The following is a 26336-nucleotide window of genomic DNA, read 5'->3' as shown; positions in this document are numbered from 1 at the left end:
GGTTTACTTCAAAAGCTGGTGGGTTGTGCTGCTGTGCACAGGTGTTTTTCAGCATGATAAGAAAGGTTTTGCTAATCAGAGCCATTTCACAAATGTTTGCTGCTTCTAACAATTTCCCAGTGAGTCACTACACAACTTACCATAGTATGGTCTGGAAAGTGAATTGAAACAATAATGTGTTTTTGTAATTTATCCCTTATTTCCATTTTTTTTATTTGTTTTGACATTGTATATCAGAACAAAAAAAAAAAAAAACACATCTCTGCAATATATGCACTTAACTAAAGTAAAAAAAAAAAAAAAATGTCTACACTTAACAATTAACATATCCTTTTTAATGCACACACTGAAATTCGACGTTAAACATTGTGCATGCAGGCATACTTGCAGATATGTGTTACCTTTTGTATTACCCATGTTTCATATCCATATTACATCTTGCAAAGTCCGTTCATCTATATTAGTGGGAGATGATGAAGGTGGTGCTACCATTTAAGGGAAGTGAAAAAAAAATACATATACCGTACAGAAAATGATCTTTAAGAACAGTTTTTTATTGGTGCCATAGGCGGAACCCTATAATAAAATTATACTTTATAAAGAATAATAACTAAATAAATTACATTAATGACTCAGACTTGCATTGGTATAATTGGCAGAGGCCATTTATTACTTCAACTTTAACACAGTACATATAACCTAGTTCAGCCATAGAGCTCGAACTAACCAACAATATATACAAATGTAACTCAGCCCTAAAGCCCAAGTTAACCAAAATATTAAAATTTTTTAACATCAACATTACCACAAGACAATGACAGCATAACAAAGCACAAAGTATAGGGTGGGAGGGAGGGACAAAATTCTTGCTCCGCTCCTGCTAACTGAATCCTTCTAACGGATTCGCCTATTTTTATAGGGGACCGCTCTATGTCAAGGTGGCAGAATCTTATTTTCTAGACCAATTACAGGTAAGTGCTTTTCTAACTGTCCAATTACTTTTATTTTTTCATATTGACCAATCAATAGGTAATGCTTAACTGGGCAATCAGTAAGGATCGTATTGTTGTCCTGCCATGGCCCCATATATGCAGAGCGAATACTTTGACTCACTCTGCATTTTCATTCTTTGCCAGGAACTTGATATGTAATTATGTTCCCTCCCCACCCAATCCTCCTCTTTCATGCTCTTTGATTAACCACTTACCTGCCCCCAGCCGTCATGTACATAAACGAGTGGGCATGATGACAGTGGCTTAGTGGTTAGTGCTTCTGCCTGGCAGCACTAGGGTCTTTTGGCTTGAATTCCAGCCATGAAACTACCTGCATGGAGTTTGCACTCTAAAGAAATGCTTGTAAGTTAATTGGCTCCCAGTTTAGAAACTCACCCTAGCTTGCATATGTAGGAATGTGATTAAGAAACCTCAGATTGTAAGGTCATTGGGTGCAGGGACTGATGTGAATGTATATGTCAATTGCTAATTAAATGTAGCTGCTAAAAATACCTGTAATAAACAAATAATGGCATACTAAAAGTGAGATGTGGAAAATCTTAAAACCTCTGCGCTGTTCAGCCAGCTAAAACTAAGAGGTCATATTCCAGCTCTTGCTGGGAACCACAAGACACAGAGTTCAGCTTTAAAGACACTGCAAGAAAAGAACTATACCTGTTGACCTATCATAAATGCACTAAGCTCCAAGTTCTGTTGTGGGTTGAGTGACATCAGCAAATAATTCTATAGTCCCAAGACAGGAACTGGGATGGATAATTAAAGAAGAATTGCAGGATTTTTTTTTCCACACAGTTGGGCCGTGCTTGACTAGTATGGGTTAACTGCTTCTTTTTTGTCTAGGGGTAAGGAGAGCGGAGATATCCTTACCTAATCTGCCGATCTTCCGAGCACAGGACCGGTCCCTGCCACTACTGCCCTCCTGCAGTCTACCTGTCTACTGTCACCCGCTGAACATGGGGAGGGCTATTTTCTGGAGAATTGAAGGATTGGTGAGTATAGCTTCCTGTGCTCCCCTGGACAAAGCAAGCATTTAACCAATGTAGTGCAGGCTCAGCCCCACTGCATGGGGAAAAAAAAATCTTGTATTTCTGCTTTAAACTCACTGACACAATATAAAAGGTGTGTACAGGATAGGTCAACATTTTTGACATGCGTAACAAGTATTTTTTGCACTTATGGAACAGATAAAACAAAACTCTCTTTTGCTGATATCTTTAACAGAGCAAAGGGTAGCAAATAAGTAACTAGTAAATCCTTTTTTGGGTTTACACACACTTTGATTTGGGCCACAATCACACTTTTGTATGATAGATTGCATATGCTGTTTTACACTAATTATGTGCTACATTATTTCTTATATTCATTACAATTTATTACATGCAGGGAAGCACTTCAGTAGCCATCTCTTTGCAGGCAGTCTGTCTCATACTAAAGGTCTGTCTCATACTAAAGCCTCACACAAAGTAGTCGGATTAGGAATTAAGCAGTTGATGCTCTGCATCAATTTTTAAATGGAAGTTTGAGTTTTTGAGGTCTGTAATCAATGTTTATTTTTTTTTTTTTTTTTGCAGCAGGAGCAAACTGAAATGCATGTAAAAGTAAGTATAAAGCATCATCTGCTGGCTTCAAAGGAGAATAGAAAACATTAAAGTATGCAAACCCAACAATGAAAAATCACTATATGGCAATTTACCTTACTAGTTACTACCTGTGGTGACTGTATTATTTTTATTTATTTATTTATTTATTTTTTTTGCAGGCTTGCCTTTCTATTGCTTGTATTTTTTGATCCTCTATGATCCTATAGATGGGAGAATATACGGCAACATCCTGTCCTAGGGTGACTTATTTCATGCCTTTGAGCAATATTGCCACTCTGGGATGTTCACTACCAATGTATACTACAGGCTTACATCTCAACAGATATATTTTGCACAGTTGCATGGAACAAAAGAGCACTGGATGTGAAGTTCAGCTTTTGCACAGTTGCATGGAACAAAAGAGCATTGGATGTGAAATGCAGCTTTTGCACAGTCGCATGGAACAAAAGAGCATTGGATGTGAAGTTCAGCTTTTGCACAGTTGTATGGAACAAAAGAGCATTGGATGTGAAGTCCAAGATGAGCTGTCTATATAATTTATAGGACTTAAGGGTAAAAAATGGAAGACGCAGAAGAGCCATGTGTGGAGCGTGGATTTCAGAGGTTCAAAAGGTAAGGTTGAAAAATAAAGAATAAAAATAGCAATCCAGTTACATTAGTTACACTCTACCTAAACAAGAGTTGTTTTGCCTAAGGTTTAATTCTACTTTAAAATGCAAGGGTTTATATTTACTCAACTGAAAATAAAAATCTGTATGAAACTGTCAAATGTTGCTTTTAAGTGCTTCTTTGGCTGCTGAATGTGTGTCGAATGCAGCGATGGAGGAAACAACTCCACCTGCTCTCAAGCTGCTCAGATTGGCTCGTATGAGGCTTATGGATTGCCAGATAGTTCTGTTCTTGTGTTTCTCTCAACAAATGGACTCTGGTAGGATGGCAGTCCCCTGCTGAATATGATATATAGTGAGGCCTACTTGCACTGTTGGGTTCAAGGTATTCCATTCAGTCTTAATCCTTTCCAACACCCTTCCCCTGAAGATGCTGCTAAAGTAATAAAACTCTAGAATAAATAGAATAAAACTCTAGAAATAAAACCTTAGAATTAAAACTCTAGAATAATGTTACTTCACTGTCCTATAGCATTTTTTAGGAGCCCTGCTACATGCCCACAAGAACACAGGAAAAGCATAATTTACACAGAAATGGCTTGCAATCAATTTAGTTCCTTTTATGCCTTCTATATGTGGAGAAGTAGAAAGTATTCCTTGAGCCTCTAAAACTCAGCAGAATACTTATTCTTCAGTAAATCAGCCAATTTAAAAATATTCCAGCAATATACCTACAAATCTTACCAAGGACAGGTGAATTTTAGCTTCAAGCATGCCTTCGTTTATTTAGGGATGTTAATTAGGCTATTAAAATGCTTTATATCCCAGCTGTGCTGGTTATAAGCTCAGGCGGAAGAAAAAATAAAAAAAGTATAAATATGCGAGTTATCATAGCTCACGATTATCAAACAGCTCTTTGACGACATGCCCCTCAATATCCGACTTCTCTACTCCAAGGTTCCTGTTTGCCGTTTTACCTACAAAAGATAAGAAGTGTTTTAGGTTATAATAGAGCTGTTGACTTCTCTAAACTGACCCCGAGGAAGGTTGATTCAAATTATCTGGCACATACGGAGATTTTGTTTGCTTTCTTTAAAATAGCGCAGAGAAAGTAGTTTAGTGTAATCAAAGCAGCTAGATTGCCCCTCCCTTGTATTTTCTAACTCCTGGGATTTCAGTCAGGGAAATCTGTAGTCACACTGCGCTTTCAATGAGGAAAAAAAGAGTACACATGTAAATTATTCACTCCAAAGGAGAGCTCAGAAAAAAGCTTTTTGAAATGAAAGCCTCTTTATTTACCGAATGTCACACAGCTTTGGTCGGCTACATCACTGTGTGATTGAAATCAGCAAAACAAAAGCAGGATTTCAGGTTGGCAAAAAAAAAAGACAGCTTGCTTCTATCACCCCAAACGTTACCTTCCCACTCTCTTTTCTGAAAAATCAAGGGATTTAATGCTCGTAACTTTGACACTTGCTGATAAGAATGCAAGTTAATCTGCTAAGCAAAGAATAGAGGCACATCGTGTTTGGGGTTTTTTCGGTCATTTCCTGCCTATATTTACCTGTATGAAGCATGCACAGAGTCCTTAGAGGTACTGGGAACTATCGTAGGCAAACACATAAAGCAGTAAACAAGCCTTGATGTTATCATTTTAAATGGCCGTAATTGCTTATGATTAAACAGTAACAGAGTAACAGTAGCACTTAAAAATTATTTCTAAACATTGAAGTGCATTTAAAATATTGATTATACTTCTGGGGTGTTCGTAGTCGAAGTTCTTTTTTTTTTTACAACTCTTAGAAATATGTATTTCTTGGTTGGCTAACATACTCCCGCTCTTCTCTTTTCTAGCTTAATTCATTATTTATCTCCTGGCAAAAGCAATGTCTTTGCACTTGCTTAGTGACCTACTTTTTAAAGACTCGGAGGACAAATCTGGAAAGGCTCTTTTTTTGGTATGTAGGTTACAGAAGAGAACTCTTGAACAGGTGGGCATGATTGAGCAATGGCCAACTTGACATTTTACTGTAAAACTGCCTGTTAGCAGGTTAGAAACTAGGATGGTGCCAAGTGAAAAATGAAAGCAAAGCCAAACGGGTCTAGGAGGCTTGTAAAATGAAAATTATTTATTTGCAAATAAGATAATACTATTTAACCACTTCTGGACCGGAAGGATTTGCCCCCCTTAACCACTTTATCCCTGGAAGGATTTGCCCCCTTAATAACCAGGCCATTTTTTTGCACTGCGTTATTTTAATGGACAATTGCGCAGTCGTGTAACGCTGTACCTAAATAAAATTGACGTCCTTTTTTCCCCACAAATAGAGCTTTCTTTTGGTGGTACTTGATCACCTGTGTGATTTTTATTTTTTGCGCTATAAACAAAAAAAAGAGCGACAATTTTGCAAAAAAAAAAAACAATATTTTTCACACTCTGCTATATAACATTCCGCCGCAATGTCGCAGTCCCGCAATTTTTTGCGGGACTGCGACATTGCGGCGGACAGATCAGACCCTTGACTGACATTTTTGACACTTTTGGGGGTACCAGTGACATTACTACAGTAATCAGTGCTAAAAATATGCACTGTTACTGCAATAAAGACACTGGCAGGGAAGGGGTTAATACTATTGGTGATCAAGGGGTTAAATGTAAGCCTTAGGGAGTGATTCTAACTGGGGGGGGGGGGGTTGGGCTTATGAGATAATCACAGAGACATGTGATCCTATATAGCAGGATTACATGGCCTCTGTGATCATCCGAGGAAGAAGAATGGACGACTGTGTTTACATCAGCCGTCCGTCCTTCTCTGTCAGGGGGGAGAGATCGCCGGTGTCAGGTGGCAATTGGAGCCGCTTGCCACACGCACTGGCTTCCCCGCTGACGATTGGGGGCGGGAGTGTGCTCGTCCCCTAGCTCCTCCCAGGCAGATGACGTTTATTAACGTGATTCTGCCTGGGGCTGCCACTTTGCCAACGTAAATGTACACTGACTGGTCGGCAAGTGGTTAAGAAGTACATTTATTAATACAGGCCTATACATAAAACCTAAGAGATTGAGCACCAGAAGAACTGTATTCCAAAAGAGGGACTATTCTTCTGAAAGATCAAAAGATAGACAGTTAGGAACTTTAAATTACAAGAGCAATTGCAATGAACAATTTAAAACTCTTTTCCTTGGAGATTTAATCACAAAATTAAGCACAAATGTGCCTTTGACTATCAACATGTGGTTATATTTCACTATAGCAAGAGATTAGTCAATTTTGTAGTTCTAGCCTTTGTATTTTAACAGTTTTTTGAAAAAAAAAAAAATAATAATTTTTAAAAGTTCTGCTTCCATTCAGTTTTTGACAAATATTGGAGTACATGTAATTCCTACACTGCCGCAATGTGCTATACACCAATGTAATTTTCCTCATATCTGACAGATTTGTAAGGTGTTGACGGTGACAGGGTGGCCATGCCCTGTTATTTATGTTATTTGGGTTACTGTAGAGCCATAGAACTGAACAAGGTAATGAGATGGTGGCTCAAAAGAAAAAATAACAGTGAGAAGGAAAAAAGAAACTGAAATATAGCTATGTAGAAGGATGCTAATACGAAATGAGTTTATTGCTTCATGAGCAGTTTTAAATTGTCACATCTTCTTAGACAATTCTTTTTGCAGGGACATCTTTGATTAACTTTTTAGGGTTATTTTTAATAAATCCATCCAAGTAAGAGTCAGTGGGATTCATCCAGCATGTTCTGGCAGGATTTTTCATGTGTAATACATAACACTCGCTTGCTGAATCTCGCTAGCATAAATTTTGCCAGGGCAAGATTAATAGTACAAAAACAGCTTTTCTCACCTTTGGGTGAATCTTTCTGGGAAGGGTGAATCTTTTAAAAAGCCCCAATCTGGGCAAAATTTTGAATTAATTCCTAATCCCTCTTTCCCACTCACATTTACCCCATCTAGATAGGCGTTTTATTTTTCTTACCTGATGGAGCAAGATTTACTAACTTAAGTCCCCCATTCAGGTGGCTTGCTGCTGCCTTTTTCCAGGTGCAGGGGACCAAAAATCCAGCTTTGCGAATTTGCTCAAGATCACTGCTCTCTTAGTGTTTCATCCACTGAGGCCAGTTTTCTTCTGCATCCTATGCCAGCCTTAAATAACATTAGTCCATTTTTTCACATGCTTATAGGTGTGCTTCATAGTGTATTGTATGAACACAGTTATAGCACCATGTAAAGTAAATGCTTGCAAATGTGAATGCTTGCAAAAAAATGTCCCTTCCACAGAGTTAAACACCCCAGCATGCTAGGCATGCAGGCTGGTATCCCCATAGCAAGAGAATAGTGGACATGCAGTCCCCCTGCTTTACTGATAGCAGTCCACGTATCATTCTTCACTGGGGGGGGGGGGGTGTTTTTGAAAGGGGTACTCCAAAAAAGCAGGTCTTCCCCAAAGTACAGAGTTCTTTGATTCCCCTAGGACAGGGTGCCAGCAAAGGAAGGGTTTTGTCCTACCTACCTGGCCTCTGAAAATATCCTGTGATGTCTGATCCAGCTTTAGTAGTTCAGAGGAAGGAGGAGAGTTGTCTTTTGTTGTATTTTCATATGGGTTCCATGAAACATGCTGAGAATACAATCCACAGTCTGGGAATATGTAATAGAAACATAGAAACATAGAATGTGTCGGCAGATAAGAACCATTTGGCCCATCTAGTCTGCCCAATATATCTGAATCCTATGAATAGTCCCTGGCCCTATCTTATATGAAGGATAGCCTTATGCCTATCCCATGCATGCTTAAACTCCTTCACTGTATTTGCAGCTACCACTTCTGCAGGAAGGTTATTCCATGCATCCACTACTCTCTCAGTAAAGTAATACTTCCTCATATTACTTTTAAACCTTTGCCCCTCTAATTTAAAACTGTGTCCTCTTGTGGTAGTTTTTCTTCTTTTAAATATGCTCTCCTCCTTTACCGAGTTGATTCCCTTTATGTATTTAAAAGTTTCTATCATATCCCCTCTGTCTCTTCTTTCTTCCAAGCTATACATGTTAAGGTCCTTTAACCTTTCCTGATAAGTTTTTTCCTGCAATCCATGTACTAGTTGGTAAAGGTGAAGCTCACCTAGAAATCTTGATAATTGTAAAATGGCACAAAAAGTATGACATAAATTGCTAAAAGATTTTCAATGGAGGCTAGTATTGATTTAAGGCATTCAAATGAAAAGTACTTAGAAGCAATAATATTTTAATCATGTTTTATTGTGATTTTAAAAAAAGTACCTGACTTTATACAGTGTTTTAGTGCTGGGTACCTCAAAAGTACACTTTAATTATCTCCACATTTACATTCTCATAAAATGGATGTGCTATCCCTTGCACAATAGCTCATTTGATAAATTATATATACGCACCTGTTTCATTTTTTTTATTTTATTTTTTACATTTTAAAAGGTGTAAAAGTTATCAGGCTGGTAGCTCTGGGGGCAAAAATTTGCAACAGTGTAACTGTTTTTTAACCTATAATTATTGACATATGGTACATGCAGATGACTGGCTTGTCCTGTGATTTGCTTTTTACCTTAGTTCTAGAAGCCTGTAAAGTAAAAAAAAAAACAAAAAAAAAAAAAATTACAATTAAATATATTTTGTATGCAACCCCTAAAAAAACTCTAAATAGCCCTAATGAACTTATAAACCCCTCATTTTTTGCAGCACTGTGCCTAAAACACAGACATTGGGCTCCATTCACTAAAGCAGATCGCATGCGGTATTTAGGTGTCCAGACACAAATTTCCTTAAATATCGCACGTGATTCTGAAATTGCCAATTTATTATGACGTTTTTGAGGTATTTACCACAAAACACTCAAAACAATTGGTAAATGCCGCATAAAAGTACACTTTAATTATCTCCACATTTACATTCTCATAAAATGGATGTGCTATCCCTTGCACAATAGCTCATTTGATAAATTATATATACGCACCTGTTTCATTTTTTTATTTTATTTTTTACATTTTAAAAGGTGTAAAAGTTATAAAAAGGGGTCATAGTCAATTCACAGAAGAAAATAAATAATTAAATGCATGCGGTAATTAAGTAGTGGTCCAGGCATGCGGTATTTAACCACTTCAATAAAGGGCACTTTCACCCCCTTTCTGCTCAGAACAATTTTCAGCCTTCAGTGCTCTCACACTTTGAATGACAATTAATCAGTCATGCAACATTGTACCCAAACACATCTTTTATAATTTTTTGCATTACTATTGGTCTCTGGTGTGGCGGTACTGCGGGAGGAGGACACGCTATCTATTAGGAGACACTGAGATATAATAATATGGTTGTCTTTACTAAAGGATGGTATTGCCTTTTGGAGCTTGCTTGATTTGAAAGCTCATTATCTCTATTGTGTTGACTTAGTAGGTACTATGGTCAGTCTCTGTGCCCTGCATTATCCAATGGGAAGAACATTTCATGTGTTTGCAAATCAAGAATGCTAATGGTCCCAGGTTTTCCATTGTGGTCTTGTCATTTTCCCTATTGATTTGAAGGGGAGGTAAACAAATTATATATTTTTTTCCTTTAGGCATACCTACTCACAATTAATACAGTATATTTAAACTTTAGTTTGATTATTGGTATGATACAATATAACTATATGTCCTTTCCCAGGTATCCTATCTTTGGTCCTTATCTCCCCCTATGGTTGCTGATATCGTCCTCCAGACACCATTATAATAAGTGTCTCTCTCCTCCGGGGGACCTATTATTGTAAGCATTAGGGATGGGCCAATGGTTCAGCCCAAGCATGAGTTTGCTGTTTGCTGAACACACAAATTTTCAGGGAAAAAAAAGTGGCGTAGCACCCCCCCCCACCCAGTTGGGCCTGGTATGAGTTTTAAGGGGAACCCCATGCTAAAATAAAAAAAAAATGGTGTGGGGTCCCCCTCAATATCTTTACCAGACCCTTATCTGGGCACACAGCCTGGCAGGTCAGGAAAGAGGAGGGGACGAGTGAGCTTCCTTCCTCCCCCGAACCATACCAGACCACATGCCCTCAACATGGGAGGGTGCTCTGGGGCAGGGGCCACATGCCCCCCCACTCCAGTGCACCTTGTCCCCATGTTGATGGGGACAAGGGCCTCTTCCTGACAACCCTGGGCTGTGGTTGTAGGGGTCTCTGGGCAGGGGCTTATTGGAATCTGGAAGCCCCTTTTCACAAGAGGGCCCCAGGTGTTGGGAAGAGGCCCTTGTCCCCATCAACATGGGGACAAGGCGCTTTGTGGTGGGAGGCAGAGCCCCCCTGCCCCAGAGGACCCCCACATGTTGAGGGCATGTGGCCTGGTATGGTTAAGGAGGGGAGGGGGGGCACTCGCTTGTCCCCTCCCTTTCCTGACCTGCCAGGTGGCATGCTCGGATAAGGGTATAGATTTCGGGAGGGCCCCCAATCCGTTTTTTTCTTGAATTTTTTATTAGCCATTTTAAATGGACTTTGACTCGTTTTTTCTTTCTTTAGAAATGTCATTTTTGCTGTAGCAAGATCTATACATGCTATAGATGCGCCACTTGACAGGCACATTAAGGGGTCCGCCCAGGTACTATATTTAAAGGAATTATTCATTTTTATCATTGCACTTTAGGCATCATTAAAATCACTGCTCCTAAAAAAACAATTGTTTTTACAATTTGTACATTTTTATTGATATATGTCCCCCAGAGCAATACCCAGAACCCCATACCATTTTTTTGGCCAATTATTTGCATATAAGCCCTCAAAATGGGCACTTTTGATTTTTCCAGTTCGGTTCCTAAAGACTTCAATGGGGTTAGCTGTTCAGGTTAGAACATTTTCCCTGTTCGGGAGTTCTGCTGTGAATCAAACAGGGAGGTGTTCAGCTCATCTCTAGTAAGCATCAGTATATAATGATGTATATATACATAATATATAATTATGTATATAATTTTTCTACTTTTTGTATTGCATTTTTTCTGTCAATTATTAACAACCAACTTTTCATTTTATACATTCAATAAATGGCACATGGCTAGACCACAAATTATTTATAGAAGTACTATTTTTTTTTTTTTTTTTTTTTTTTAGTGAATTGACTTTTAGATCAGTATTTACTATGTTTTTACTATTTTTTTTTCTTATTTTTGCTGTAAATACCCCATAAACTGATAATAAATTGAGTTACATGATCCAAATATCGCATGCAATATTTGCTTGTGATTTGAGCCCTATGTTGTATGATTTGAGCTGCAGAGTATGTTCCTATACTTGTAAAAAGGTGCTTTCACTCGGTGACTGCCTGCAATGGGAGAAAAGCAGCAAAGTAGAATTATTTAAGGATACAGACCACTGGAAAGACAAGTGTACTTGTTTTTCTTTAACAACCATGTTAAACTGTGTACAACTCATTCTGGCTGTATGGTAGGCTTTGAGTGAGTGGTTGGGGGGTGCTTGCCTTAATCTTCTCACTTTTGTTTTACATAATAAAATGTTCTCAGTTTAATTTTACGTTTCTCTGGGTAGGCCAGCTATCCCCTGCCACCAGTGAGCTGACAGCCTTCCAGTCTTTAAAGTGGAAAAAAAAAACATTCATTTAACAGTGTCAAAAAACAGTTACACTCACATTGGCTGTGCTCTCACCCAAACTGTCAAACCATCCAATGGCTGGTGTCATACCTGATGATATGTGCAGCATCATGGCAGCTGAAGAACAGAAACAGAGGCCAAGATGGCAGCTTCCTTGGCTGAAAACGATAGGAGAGTTTACCTACACTTTAATCTCTAAGGTAAATACAGAGCAGGTGCACAGGAAGGGGAAAGAGAACAAAGTGCTAAAATCTAATTTCCATGAATGCTTGTTTTGTGAATTTTGAGGACAAATTCCTCCATAGTGGATATAGCTACAGAGGTCAGTGGAGACTTATTTTACAGCATATTTACTGGGTATTAATATGTAAATATTTTAATATATATAGCCTGTCTGCAGTTCTACTTTAAGCACATATAGCATTCTGTAAGATTGCTTTCAATGTCCAATTTCCATCTATGCACTTTTGTATTGTGTGTTAAGAAAAAAAAATCCTGCTTGCATCAGTTTATCTGCAGTTTCCAGAAAGTGTATCTTGGATCAAATAGTAGTAAATTTAATGCAATATAAAATGTGTTTTAAATTGAATATCAAAGAGGTGTACATACAACAGAAAAATGAATTAAAGCTATTGTAGATACAGTAACAGTAAACGTAACAGTAAAATCTCTAAGGTAAAATGTATCATATCCACTCTGACCAAATTTGGAAGTGATATCATTTAAAATTAAAATAGCTGCTTGTTAGAGTTGAAGAAGTTACCCTTTTCCAGGTAAACTTTTTAGAGTAATGTCAATGTTTTCCATGCCTAATTTTGTTCCATTATGATGATAGAAAGTTCACCATAAAATGGCAAAAAGGATCACACAATTAGGTACAATAAATCCTGCGACTTCTGATGTACAAGTATTTATATAGTGCTACACATGCATGAACAAGATCTATACTTATCTAATTACATTTTATTACATGTACCACAGAGTATATACTTACTGGCATTTACAGCTTTTAAGATGTTTCAGAAAATGTATGTCTCCAAATGGCAACACCTCTTTTTCTCTGCATATCTCCCTTTTTCTCTGTCTTCTTCACCTATGGCGTCCTATCACAACGTAAGGTGTCCATTTCAGCTCTGTCTTCGATGTTTGATCTGCCTGGCAATTAGGAAGTGTTAGGAGCCGTTTCGCCTTCATTATGTCGCAGCTGTTTAGTGCCATCTTGTTGCTTGCCGTTTTGTTTCTTTCTTTGAAGTTGCAGGGCCTAGCTGTGTTTGCAGGAAATTACAGCAATTTACAGAAATAATGCACTCTCCTTTATGTTGGGTCTGTTTTCAGTCTATTCAGCCTTATTTTTCTCTAGCTGGAGTGCCAGTAATTGCAAGTGCCTAGATGAAGGATTATTAACCAGTTTTTTGCCTGCAGCGTATTCTGATGCACTCCCGAGAACAGGTGTTAGGACAGCAGGCTTTAATGGGTTAAAAAGAATAAACAAAGTTGGTCTGGGCAGTAACCATACTAGGCAGTCAAAAGTAGCTTTTAATAGTTTGCTTGCACAGTGCTACGACAGCAACATTTTCTAAACCTGTTAGAATACTGTAATTGAATAAAGCCCATTCATTAAGCACAATTTTATATAAAATTTAACAAATATGCACAGGTGTATTTTTAGAAAGAGCAACATTACGCCATCCATAGCAACTAACTCATCATCTGTCACTGATTTGACTTTCGTTAGCTTGCTGAGTGCTACAACACTAAACACCATTGTCGCACTAGTGCTGTGGAAATATGGAGGCTGCTAATACTAAATCTACCTTCTGAAAATGGTGTTTACCTGATCCAGTGTCTTTAATATTTTAAATCACCAACTGACAATAAAGAGTTCTGTCTGAAGGCCAGTTGATGCCTGAATTGCACAGGAATATAGTCCGCGTTGCTGTGGAACTCAATGAGGTGCGACTTTCATCTAGTTCTTTTGAATGGGCTGCAATCACACTGGTTCAACACCAAAAGTAATGCATACTCTAATTTGTAAAAATGCACTGCACCGGATCACAATGCACTGCGTTTGCCGTCTGCGGTTAGGGAGTTATTAGGAATACATTGATACCCACAGCAGATCGCACACCCAGTGCATTTTGAACACAATGCGGGAATGAGTGGTTCTCGTACTGTGATCTGCTGCAAATGAGCCCTTAAAGAGGAATTAAGCCTGGAAAAAAAAATTAAAAATGAAAAACTACAAATAAATAAATAAATGTACCTGCATAACTTACAGTATGTTAGCACTGATTCCTGTTTCTAGTTTTGTACAGTCTATAAAAAGTACCCTCTTTCCACCTAAAGGGTGTTTCCTGTATCTCCAGTGTCTCTCTGGTGACACCCCAAAATGTGTGCTCCTTCCACCTGGGGCCTTGCATGTGGACCACATGTACAGTAGGGGCCACCAATGCTGTGCCTAGCCAAAGCAGTTGCAGTAGGGGCTGCTGCCTTTCAGTGCTCTGGCACTGTGTTTGGCCAGCACATGTGCAGTATTGTGTATGTGCCTGCCGGGCACAGTCTCAATAGCCCTCTACTGCACTTGTGCCAGTTGGGAACAATACCAGATCTCAGAAAAACAGAATCCTCTACTGCATGTGTGAAGATCAGGGTTTAATATTCCTTTAAAAGTTAAGGTTTTTGTTTTACTGTTATAATAAATCAAACATGTTGTACTTAACCCAAAAAGCTGTGTCATTGCTCATTCCAACACAGTTGACTTCCGAAGTGTTAATGAAAATAAACTAAAAGAAAAGCAGCATCGCTCACATGCTCCTGTCAGATATCTCGTCCATTTAGCCACAAATATTTCACTCAGCACCTCTGTACTTCAGCAAACATCTTGTATTTTTTTTCAGTGAATTCTCTGATTGGATGATGTGGTTATTATGATGTCCTGGCAAAAGAGGCACTGAAACCTTAGCTTTTTTTCTATTACCATTTACTGCACTAGAATCTTGACAGTCTATCAGCTCTATAAACTCACAACAGGTGTCTAAAACCTATTCAAACAGACTGAAACCAGACTTTAGAGCTTTGTTGTGAGGATCTTTGAGAATGAAGTACATCACAGTAAAAGCAGCTAGAGAGGCCAAGGTTCGTTTGTTTTAAAGTACTTTTGCTGCTTGTTAGAAATATGTAAATACTTTTATGTCCATAGTCTGAACACAGACTATATTGATTAGCAACGAGCAAATTTATTATTTGAAAATTAGTTGTGGCTTCTGTTCTGTGCTTTATCTGCAGCATATGTCTAACAATGATTTATGTGGTTGCATTATTGTGCCGTCCAGTTAAGTGAAATATATGCCTACATGCAACATACATCTTTTCCGGCAATAAATCATTGGCAATTAAATTGACTCAATCTCCTGTTTGCTCTGTGTTTTACTGCTGCATTCTCTTTTAGAATGTTTGAAATTGTCACATAGAAGCTTTGCAATCAGTGCTCAAAAGCATAGTACACGTAACTTCAACACAAGATGCCCCATGCTTTCTTTAAAGAAAATCGGTGCCCAGACCATGGAAACACTAGTTGCTGCCTCAGCAGTAATAACTGAACATACAATAGGTACCCAGAAGATATACATATACTGTTCAAAATGATTTTCTTAGGAAGTTGCACATGGCTGTTACAGGAGTGTAGAAGAATGTAGGTATAGGAGGCAGTATGTGCAGAAAAGGAGTGTGGAAGATATGACAGCAGGCTGTATGTGCAGGAGAGGAATGTGACAGTGGCAATATGTTCAAGTGCAGAGGATATGTCAAAGGCAGCATATGCAGTGGAGAAGTGTGGAGGGTATAACAGTGGGTAGCATGTGGAGGAGAGGAGTGCAGTATGACACTGGGCAGTATGTGCAGGAGAGTAGAGAGTCTGGAAGGTCTGGCATTGGGCAATATGTTTAGGAGTTTGGGCAGTCTTACATGGAACAGTACGTGCAGAAGCACAATGACCTAGTGGCTAGAACTTCTGCCTTGCATTGCCAGGATCTGTGGTTGTATGTACAGGGGAGTAGTGCCGAGAGTCTGACATGAGGCAGTAGGTACAGAAAAATACCAAGAGAATGACAAGAGAGGAGAGCAGAGAATCTGATGGTGGACAATACAGTATGTACAGAAAAGGTTTGCAGAAGGTTTGAGAGTGGGCATCACTGAAAGAGAGAATTGGGGAAGTCTTTACAGTAAGCTGTAGGTAAAGAAGAGGAGTGTAAAGGCAGTGACAGTGGGCAGTATGCACAGGAGAGGAGTTTAGAAGGTCTGGCATGAGTCAGTATGTGTAAAAGTGGAGCACAGAGGGTTGCTAAGGGGTTAGTTTGTAGAGGGGTGCACAGGGTATGTTCTTTTGTTGCATGTACTGGAGAGGAGTGCAGAGGTTATTAGGGTATGTAGTATGCACAGAAGAAGATTTTGGACAATATGCCAGTGGGCGGCATGTACCGGAGAGGCGTGATGTAAAGATGTAAAGGATTCTCACCAGGTTGGTCGAACCTGAGATGCCACTCTATTTAGGGAAATGGGAGACGGAGCTGGGCGCTACCAACTGCAATCCACAGGTGGCCTGAAGCATGACCAAAAAAAAAGAACTTTTTTTCCCTAAATAGAGTGGCATCTCAGGTTCGACCAACCTAGTGAGAATCCTTTACATCTGGGAGATACAGTGACGCTCCTGGTCAAGAAGTTTTTTGAATGTCCCCATTGGCTGGCACCTGAGATCCGGTCCTCTGCATTCACCTAAACCCTCTAACTAATAGGGATGATGGACGGTTTGGGTCGACCATCGGTTCGACCCGAACATTGACTGTTCGAGGTTCGGCCAAATTTGGAACTTTTTGCTGAAAAAGTTCAGAATTCTGCAACCAGAACCGACCAAAATGCAATGGTACAAGAAATGGGCTTTAAAAGCCCGTGATTGGACCAGAACCATTAGCAAAAGCCAATTGAGGGGGCAGGAGAATGCTAGGAATTTGATTGGAGTGACTAGGGGGTCCCTAGGCCAATCATTAGTGAATACACCCCCCAGTATATAAGATAGCACCCGCCAAATTCCTAGCATTGTAATACAGGGACATGGAAGAGAGTGGAAGCAATTCTGTTAATTTTACTTTAAAAGTGTCATTTAGCATTTATTAGTGTGAGGAAAGGGATATATAGTGTAGTTAGGGTGCTCTTTTACACTTTAGTTAGATGCAAAAATCTAGTTTCTGTAGGGAAAGTGTTAAGTGCCAGGGTGACCGTAATGTAGTGTAGGGTGAACTGACTGCTATGGCAGGGTGACCAAACCCTTCCATATCAGGGTGACCGCTATAGAGAAAAGATAGTTTCTCTGAAGTCACTTTCGCTGCAGTAATATGGCTTCGCCCCTGTCAGCTTGCTTTTTGGCTGCAGGCGTCTATAGGGATTTTTTGAGCACATGTTTGGAGTCAGGCATGACATCTGAACATGTGTATAGGGGGTATATATACACACCCATGTCTGTATATATACACCTGCACATATATAGGTGTGAAAGGAGCAGAAAACACTACTTGCGCTAATGAAATAATTAACACAAATATAGTTACGCTCCTATCACACCTATGTATGTGTATGTGTAAAATACATATAAGTATGTTTGTATATATATATACCCCTATACAGAAGTTCAGATGTTTTGCCTGCCTCCAAAGAACCCAAAAAAAAAATGCCCAAAAAAACGCTAGCGTCAAAAAAAAAAAAACGCCCAGGTGTGTTGTTGCAGGCATTTTTGGGGGGTTTTTAGAGGCAGGCAAAACATCTGAACTTGTGTATAGTGGTATATATACACACATACTTATATGTATTTTACACTTAGACATATATAGGTGTGATAGGAGCTGAGCCATATTAGTGTAAATTATTTCATTAGCGCAAGCATATATTTCTGCTACTATCACACCTATATATGTCTAGGTGTATATATACATATAAGTATGTGTGTATATATACCCATATACAGAAGTTCAGATGTTTTGCCTGCCTCCAAAGAACCCCAAAAAATGCCCAAAAAAACGCTAGTGGCAAAAAAAAAAACGCCAAGGTGTGTTGTTGCAGGCATTTTTTGGGGGTTTTTGGAGGCAGGCAAAACATCTGAATTTGTGTGTACAGGTATATATACACACATACTTATATGTATATATACACCTAGACATATATAGGTGTGATAGAAGCAGAAATATATGCTTGCGCTAATGAAATCATTTACACTAATATGGCTCCGCTCCTATAACACCTATATATGTGTAAGTGTAAAATACATATAAGTATGTGTGTATATATATACCACTATACACAAGTTCAGATGTTTTGCCTGCCTCCAAAAACCCCCAAAAAATGCCTGCAACAACACACCTGGGCGTTTTTTTTTTTTTTGAAGCTAGCGTTTTTTTGGGCATTTTTTGGGGTTCTTTGGAGGCAGGCAAAACATCTGAACTTGTGTATACGGGTATATATACACACATACTTATATGTATTTTACACTTACACATATATAGGTGTTATAGGAGCAGAGCCATATTAGTGTAAATGATTTCATTAGTGCAAGCATATATTTCTGCTACTATCACACCTATATATGTCTAGGTGTACATATACATATAAGTATGTGTGTATATATACCCGTATACACAAATTCAGATGTTTTGCCTGCCTCAAAAAAAACCAAAAAATGCCCAAAATGATGCTTGCTACTAAACCGGCAAGGTGTGAAGAGAGAAGCCACTATCCTGTTCTATAAGTGACCTAATACAAACAATCTTTTTTTTATGGTTCTGGACATGCTACAGAGCTGAAACTTCACAGGTGCACTTTTTAGACCCCCCCAGATACTAAATCCAAAGATTTTTTTTTTTTTCAATAATTGGCTCTCTATCAAAAATGACAATTTTTAAGAACTTTTTTTGTGTTATTAATAGTCCCTGGGGTATGACCCAGAACCCTAGGCACTTTTTAGGGGCATTTATTGGGTTTTAGGGCTTCAAAATGGTGTTTTTTGATTACCGAAGTTTGGGTCCCATTGATTTCAAGGGGTTCTGAAATCCGGGCCGAACTTTCCGGAAGTTCAGATGTTCTGGCCGAACCGAACTTTTGAAAAGTTTGATCATCCCTACTAACTAATAGATTACTCGCCTGAATCCATTGTCATCTGGTAAGGAGATATAATACAGGTGGTGGTGTCACGGGTTTAGCACTTATCAGGATTTCTTTTGGATTACACATCACGAGTCTCCATATTACCATTTTCTGGTAAGCAACATATATATCGGTGGAGGTGTCCTGTTCCTTGCATGTTCACAGGTCAGCCTGTCATTATTTACATTTGGTAAGGAGTATTTAACTAATTCTTTATGGTGGTGGAAGTCTCATATACCATTCATTCTACCACTTGCCATTTTATGTGGATTATCACAGAATTTATCAATTCTTATTTATTTTACTAATGAGCATTTATTCAGCACCCTATCACTTCTTAATTTTTGGTTGGTGATAGCCTCACATTGTGAGTGCACTAGTTTGCTTTCACCAGTTGTTTTGGTTTTACGCTATGGCGTTTTTTATTTCTTTCCTCGTTTGAACTTCATTGCGGGGGCCTTTCGAGATCCTGTGCATCCCTTTGGAAAACTGTTCCCAGATTTCCACTGGAGGTTTATGTTATCATCTGGCAAATTTTTTATTGATTTCTGGTAAGCCTTATATCCACATGGATATCTACAGTCACATTTATTCATCTAGTCCTTTAATGGACTCTATGGCCAATTTATTTACATTTTGATTTAATGTTCTGATCACATATAGCGCAACTTATTTTTGCTATCTGTAGAAGTCACCCTAGTCTTCTAAAGAGTTGGTTGCCACACAATCTCGTAAAATAGTCTTTATATTCTGAATAGAACACTGTATCTCCAGTATTGGCAATCAGTGATTTGTTCCTGTCCTACCTTGTTTTGCTGAAGCCAATGATCTTAATGTTCTACCTCCTTTTCTTTGCAGTTGCTTTGTCAATTCTTATTGATTTGTACATGGTCCATTTCCACTATTCTATAATTCTTTTATTAGAGTATTGTATAATTCTTTTCTTAGAGTCAAAGAACATCATCATTCATAGAATTGTAAGCATTTTATTATAGGATAATTTAGGATATATGGATTATAAGCATTAGCATCTGAGCTTGTTGATCGGAATGCCATATAAGGACATAAGCTACCTTTTTGGGATACATTGTTTTTATGTTGGTACAGACTAAAGCTGTACATAAACTAGTAGAATTTTGTTTGAAGGTTCTCATTTTCATTCTAAAATTGGGGCAGGATAACATTTATGAAACAATCTGCATCCTGGTGTATACCTTTTAAACAGAAGAAAGACGTGTTTAAACCAATGAGGTGAGAGCAGTATGGACATACTGTATGTAAGAGTTATGGAAACATTGTAGCATCATATCTTCTTGATACATTGTTGCTTTGATTTTTCTCTGATATAATCATAATGCAAGATAGTAACTGTGGAAATATCAGGGAAGGAGTTAGTCCATTACAGTCACTGCCTGAAAGAAGTCAAAATGTGTCCTATAAAAGACATAAGACTAAAAATAGCTTGTTCAGGATTGGGATTTCCCGAAAGGGTATCTAATGGGTTCAACCAGTCCTTAGGAGATTTTTAACGTTGGAAATAATGTAAAATCTGACCTGAGAAAAAAGTGGTTAAGAATGAGAATTTTTGCTGGGCAACAGTTGAAGAGAGGGGATATTTATTGGTAGTGTTTGTTAAACTTTGAATATCTTCATTATGCCATTGTTTGAGAGTGGATAATCCAGTGGATTCTGGAACATCTGGAACATTCTACAAAAGCATGTAAAAGAGTGAGGTGTGGTTGTTCAAAAGACAGCATTTATGGATTTTGTGCCAAACAGTTGAACAAATATAATTAATAATAGCTTTAAAGAAACCCCCTGTTCAGGGTTTCTGGTTGTTAGGGAGCTGGCACCTGTCATTGCCATAACCCAGTGACTTATACTTGCCAGGCACATTCAGCTGTCAGCTGGGAATGCTTAGCTAACAGTTGAATGTTGCAGGTAGGGATGAGTCACTGGTTGTTATGATGCCAGTTACCAAACAACCAGGTGCCGTGAGAAGGAAGTTGTCACATTTAGCAGTGGTAGTAATACCAGAGATGTATAGTAACGAAGTAGAACTACTTAAGTACTGTACTTAAGTACCGAAATGCGGTATCTGTACTTTCCTAGAGTAGAATTTTTTTCTCCTACTTCTACTTTTACTTCACTACATTTTTTCGATGATTTTGATACTTCTACTCAAGTATTTTTTTTTTGTGCTGCATAGTTACTAGTTACTTTTAAAAAAATTACCACTGCCAGAACAGTAGATGGCAGGTTGCATAAAGCACAAAAAATGTGTATAATGTCATTTGTAAATCAGCGAATACGAAAATAAAGGCTGTGTATAATAAAAGCTGCTATACCAAATCTTTCCAATAAAAAGAAAATATGAAACAAACAAATAAATGGTGCTACAGCGCTTAAAGTGCATCAAGAAACTACTAACAAACACAGGTTAATCATTTGAATAAATCATTTGAAATAATAAAAACAATATGATGTTCATACTTTTGACTTCTTTCTTTAATAACTACATAACACAGTACTTGTACTTCTACTTTCAGTACTTGAGTAGAAATTTTTTTTCAAAACTACTGGTACTTTTTACTTTTAGTACTTAAGTAGCAAATTTTTTGAAAAAACTACTTGCAATACTTAAGTAAAAAAAATGTTGAATACTTTAGTACTTCTACTTAAGTAACTTTTTCTGCGAGCACTTCCACTTCTACTCAAGTAATTTTTTGATCGAGCACTTGTACTTTTACTCAAGTAGAAATTTCGAGTACTTTATACAAGTCTGAGTAATACAAACTTCAAAACTGCAGCTGGAGGTTCACTTGGCATAAAACACTTTAGTTTGGCTAATAGCACAGGAATCTCCATAGTCCATACGCACTTCTGAGGTCTCCTTCATATTATTTCCCCTGCTGTTTGAATGTTCTTAGTCTAGAGTTTTAGGGTTTTTTTTTTCACAATTTTTCCCTATTAGTGAATTTTCTTTAAATCTTATGGTCAAGTGTTCTTATGGCCATTTTTCTCTTAGGATTAAATATTTGAGAATGTTACATTTGCCAATCGAAAGTCAAGAAATAGAAGCTGACATTACACATATATTACAAACATTACCAATATTATTTATTACATTTGCGCAAATAATGAGTCATTCACAAATTGCAATCTATAAATAGACCCCTTATTGTTGCTCTTTTACTGCTTCAGATAAACTCCCAGTAGAGAACTTTAAGGTCAGAATGTTATAAAAAAATAGAGAGGACCTGTAGCATATAAAAAAAATTAGGAAAAGCTACCATTTTGATTAAACTGGCCCTACCCATGTAAGATTTACTAAAATGAGGAAAAGTATCAAGAATCATTTTAAAAGAGTTCTATAGCCAGAGCATACACTTTCATTTTATCACATCAGTATTTTAACCAGTTCAATACAGTGCAGTAGCAGCCATCAGCCTGTGTGGGTTTTGTACAGCCCGTGACTGGGAAAGTTATGTGGCAGCTCGATAGGTGCCGATCACTTTTACACAGCCGGCCGTGCTGTGTGCCCCCCTCCTGCTGGCAGGCCCCACCTTCTCCTGTGATTTCTGGGCTGTCCCATGCTTACCAACCCCTGGGAGTGACTGCAGTGAGCTGAGGCAAATTCATGCCTTGATCTCACATGCAAACAATGAAACCAGAAGAGATTTCACTTCTGATTTCATATGCACCATTTCCTGGCCAGTACGGCCAGGAGACCCATATAACCAAACCGATCTGTGCTTGGTTAGATGGTGTGAAGGGCAGGGGAGACGTTGGGATCTATTAGATGCCTAACGTCTCAAAAAAGAGTACCTGTCACTTGCCCAATGCTATTACATAGTGGTTTATTAACCCCTTCTGATAGCAATCACGTAAAAATAAATACAAAAATAAAAGACAAAAAAAAAATGGTAATAAAATATATTAAAATAAAAAAAAAAATTGCTAAATCCCCTGTTGCTCTGAACACCTGCGCAAAAGCACATCAAACAAGTGACATATTGCCGCGAACGTCAGAGTGAGAACAATAATTCTAGCACAAGAGCTCCTAGTTACCTCTAAATTGATGAGCTGTCATGGCTTTAAAAGCGTCACCTTTGGTGATTTGTGGGCACCATCGTTTTTGGCGATATCGCGGGCCCACACCATTTTAAAACATGGGATGTTAGGTATCTATTTACCCGATGTAACCTCACCTTTTATATTTTAACCAAAAATATGTATTATATGATGGGCTTTTGCACTGAAATTCATTTAATTTTATATATATATATATATATAAATATATATAACGTGGTGATCGAAAGTTTGGGCACCCCAGGTAAAAATTTGTATTAATGTGCATAAAGAAGCCAAGGAACGATGGAAAAATCTCCAAAAGGCATCAAATTACAGATTAGACATTCTTATAATATGACAACAAAAGTTAGATTTTATTTCCATCATTTACACTTTCAAAATAACAGAAAACAAAAAATGGTGTCTGCAAAAGTTTGGGCACCCTGCAAAGTTAATATCTTGTGCTGCCCCCTTTGGCAAGTATCACAGCTTGCAAACGCTTTTTGTAGCCAGCCAAGAGTCTTTCAATTCTTGTTTGAGGTATCTTTGCCCATTCTTCCTTACAAAAGTCTTCCAGTTCTTTGAGATTTCTGGGCTGTCTGTCACGCACTGCTCTTTTAAGATCTATCCATAGATTTTCAATTATGTTGAGGTCAGGAGATTGTGAAGGCCATGGCAAAACCTTCAGTTTATGCCTCTTGATGTAATCCCCCATGGGTTTCGAGGTGTGTTTAGGGTCATTATCCATTTGTAGAAGCCATCCTCTCTTTAACTTCAGTTTTTCACAGATGGCATCAAGTTACCATCCTAAATTTGCTGAAATTTTATTGAATCCATTTTTCCTTCTACTTGTGAGATGTTCCCTGTGTCACTGGCTGCAATACAACCCCAAAGCATGATTAATCCACCCACCATGCCTAACAGTTGGACAGAGGTTCTTTTCATTAAATGTTGTGCCCCTTCGTCTCCAAATATACCTTTGCTCATTCCGGCCAAAAAGTTAAATTTTAATCTCATTGGTCCACAGAACTTGTTTCCAAAATGCATCAGGCTTGTCTATATGTTCATTTGCAAAGTTCAAACGCTGATTTTTGTGGTGAGGACGTAGAAGAGGTTTTCTTCTGATGACTCTTCCATGAAAACCATATTTGTACAAGTATCTCTTTATAGTGGAATAGTGTACCACAACTCCAGTGTCTGCCAGATCTTTCTGGAGGGACCGTGCAGTCAAACGTCGGTTTTGAATTGTTTTTCTCACAATCCTGCAAGCTGTTCTGTCTGATATTTTTCTTGGTCTTCTCAATCTTGCTTTAACTTCCACTGTTCCTGATGACTCCCATTTCTTAATTACATTCCGAACAGAGGGTATTGACATCTGAAAACGCTTTGCTATCTTCTTATAGCCTTCTCCAGCTTTGTGAGTGTCAACTATTTTCAGTTTCAGTTTTCTAGACAACTGCTTAGAAGATCCCATGGTGCTGATTGTTGGGGCAAGGTCAGATGAGTCTGGGCATTTAAAACCTTTGAGATTGACATCACCTAGTGTTCCCAGACGATGATTGAGAACAATCCATGACACTGGCAGGCCTCAGCCTTGCAAAGGGGGCAGTGCATGCTATATATTCTGCAGGGTGCCCAAACTTTTGCAGACACCATTTTTTTGTTTTCTGTAATTTTGAAAGTGTCAATGATTGAAATAAAATCGAACTTTTGTTGACATATTATAAGAATGTCTAATCTGTAATTTGATGCCTTTTGGAGATTTTTCTATCTTTCCTTGGCTTCTTTATGCACATTAATACAAATTTTTACCTGGGGTGCCCAAACTTTCGATCACCACTGTATATATATATATTTTTAATTTGTGTTTAACCTCCCTGGCGGTATGATTCTTTCGGATTTTAGGTGCTGAAAGCGGTACCATTATTTTGCTTGCAATTCTGGAGAATGAGCAGCCCAAACCAGCTATTTACTAATGATTTCTTTTTACCGTGTGTTCTTCTTTATAACATCCCGAGTATGATAAAGTTTGAAACACAAAATCCTAAATTATAATATAATAAATAACTATAAAATAATAATATAATAATAACACTTTTTTTTTTCCAAAAAATAACACTTTTTATTCAATAAATGATAGTAAATCATGTAATCAAAAACACTGACATTTTTTTTTGTCAAACACGGATGCAATATATTTTTTTTTTCCCAAAAAGGATGCAATATTACTCTTCATACTGCTTCAATAAACGTCCCGGGTGTGGAAAATTTTGAAACAGGGTACAGCGCAAAGTCCAACATCACAGTCTGGACAGTAGTACCGTGTTTCTTTTCTTATTTTTCGCCCGGTGTCGTCGTGCTTGGAACAGCACACCACACACATTCTTGTGGGTGCAGCCTTCTTCTCCGTCGGCGGAATGAGGTCCATAAAATGACGACCGGTCAGTCGTTCGGGGTTCACGACACCAGCCGCACGGCGTCCGGATCGACTTACAGTTGGTGTCTGGTGCCTGAGAAAAATCAGCTCCGCAATTTTCCACACAAAGTCCGCATGGATCATAGGCCGGTCGCTTTTCTTTTTCAGCAGAATGAAGGCATTCCATAAACACTGCTCCAGGAGGTGTCTGAAAATTTTTTTATAGTATTTCTTCTGCTGTTTCCGCATTGCTGGATAGAAGGTCATGGCCTGGTCAGCTCTGTCCACACCTCCCATGGTGTTATTGTAATCCAGGGCCAGTTGCGGTTTCAGCACATCTTTTCCCCCTTTTGTATGGACCATGACAGTGGCGGTGCTATGGATGGTGCTCATCAGGCAGACATCTTTTTTGTCGCGCCATCTAAGTGCCAACATTTTGCCTTTCTGCCAGGCAACTAACTCTCCAGGCTTGAGTTTTTTGTTGGCAAAGCTGGGGGGCATGTCACGCCGGTTTGCTCTGACGGTCCCATAAGCATCCGTCTTGTGCTGTAGGAGGAACTCAAACAGTTCTGGGGAGGTGTAAAAATTGTCTGTAGTGACACAATACCCCTGATCCAGCAGAGGCTCAATCAGCGTCAGAACTGAAGCAGTTGCCATCCCATAGCTGCTGAACCTTGGGTTAAACTTAGTTCCTCTTCCGGTATATAGGACCGAGTTCCAAATATATCCAGAGCTGGATTCACACAGCATAAAGGATTTTATTCCAAAGCGTGCTCGCTTGGACGCAATATATTGGATCCAGCTAAGTCTCCCTTTATACGCCATAAGACTTT

This window comes from Pelophylax lessonae (genome assembly GCF_965119305.1).
Source record: "Pelophylax lessonae genome assembly, chromosome: 2".
NCBI classification, from domain to species: domain Eukaryota; kingdom Metazoa; phylum Chordata; class Amphibia; order Anura; family Ranidae; genus Pelophylax; species Pelophylax lessonae.
The sequence above is the reverse complement of the archived record's forward strand: the minus strand, read 5'-3'. Positions refer to the sequence as shown.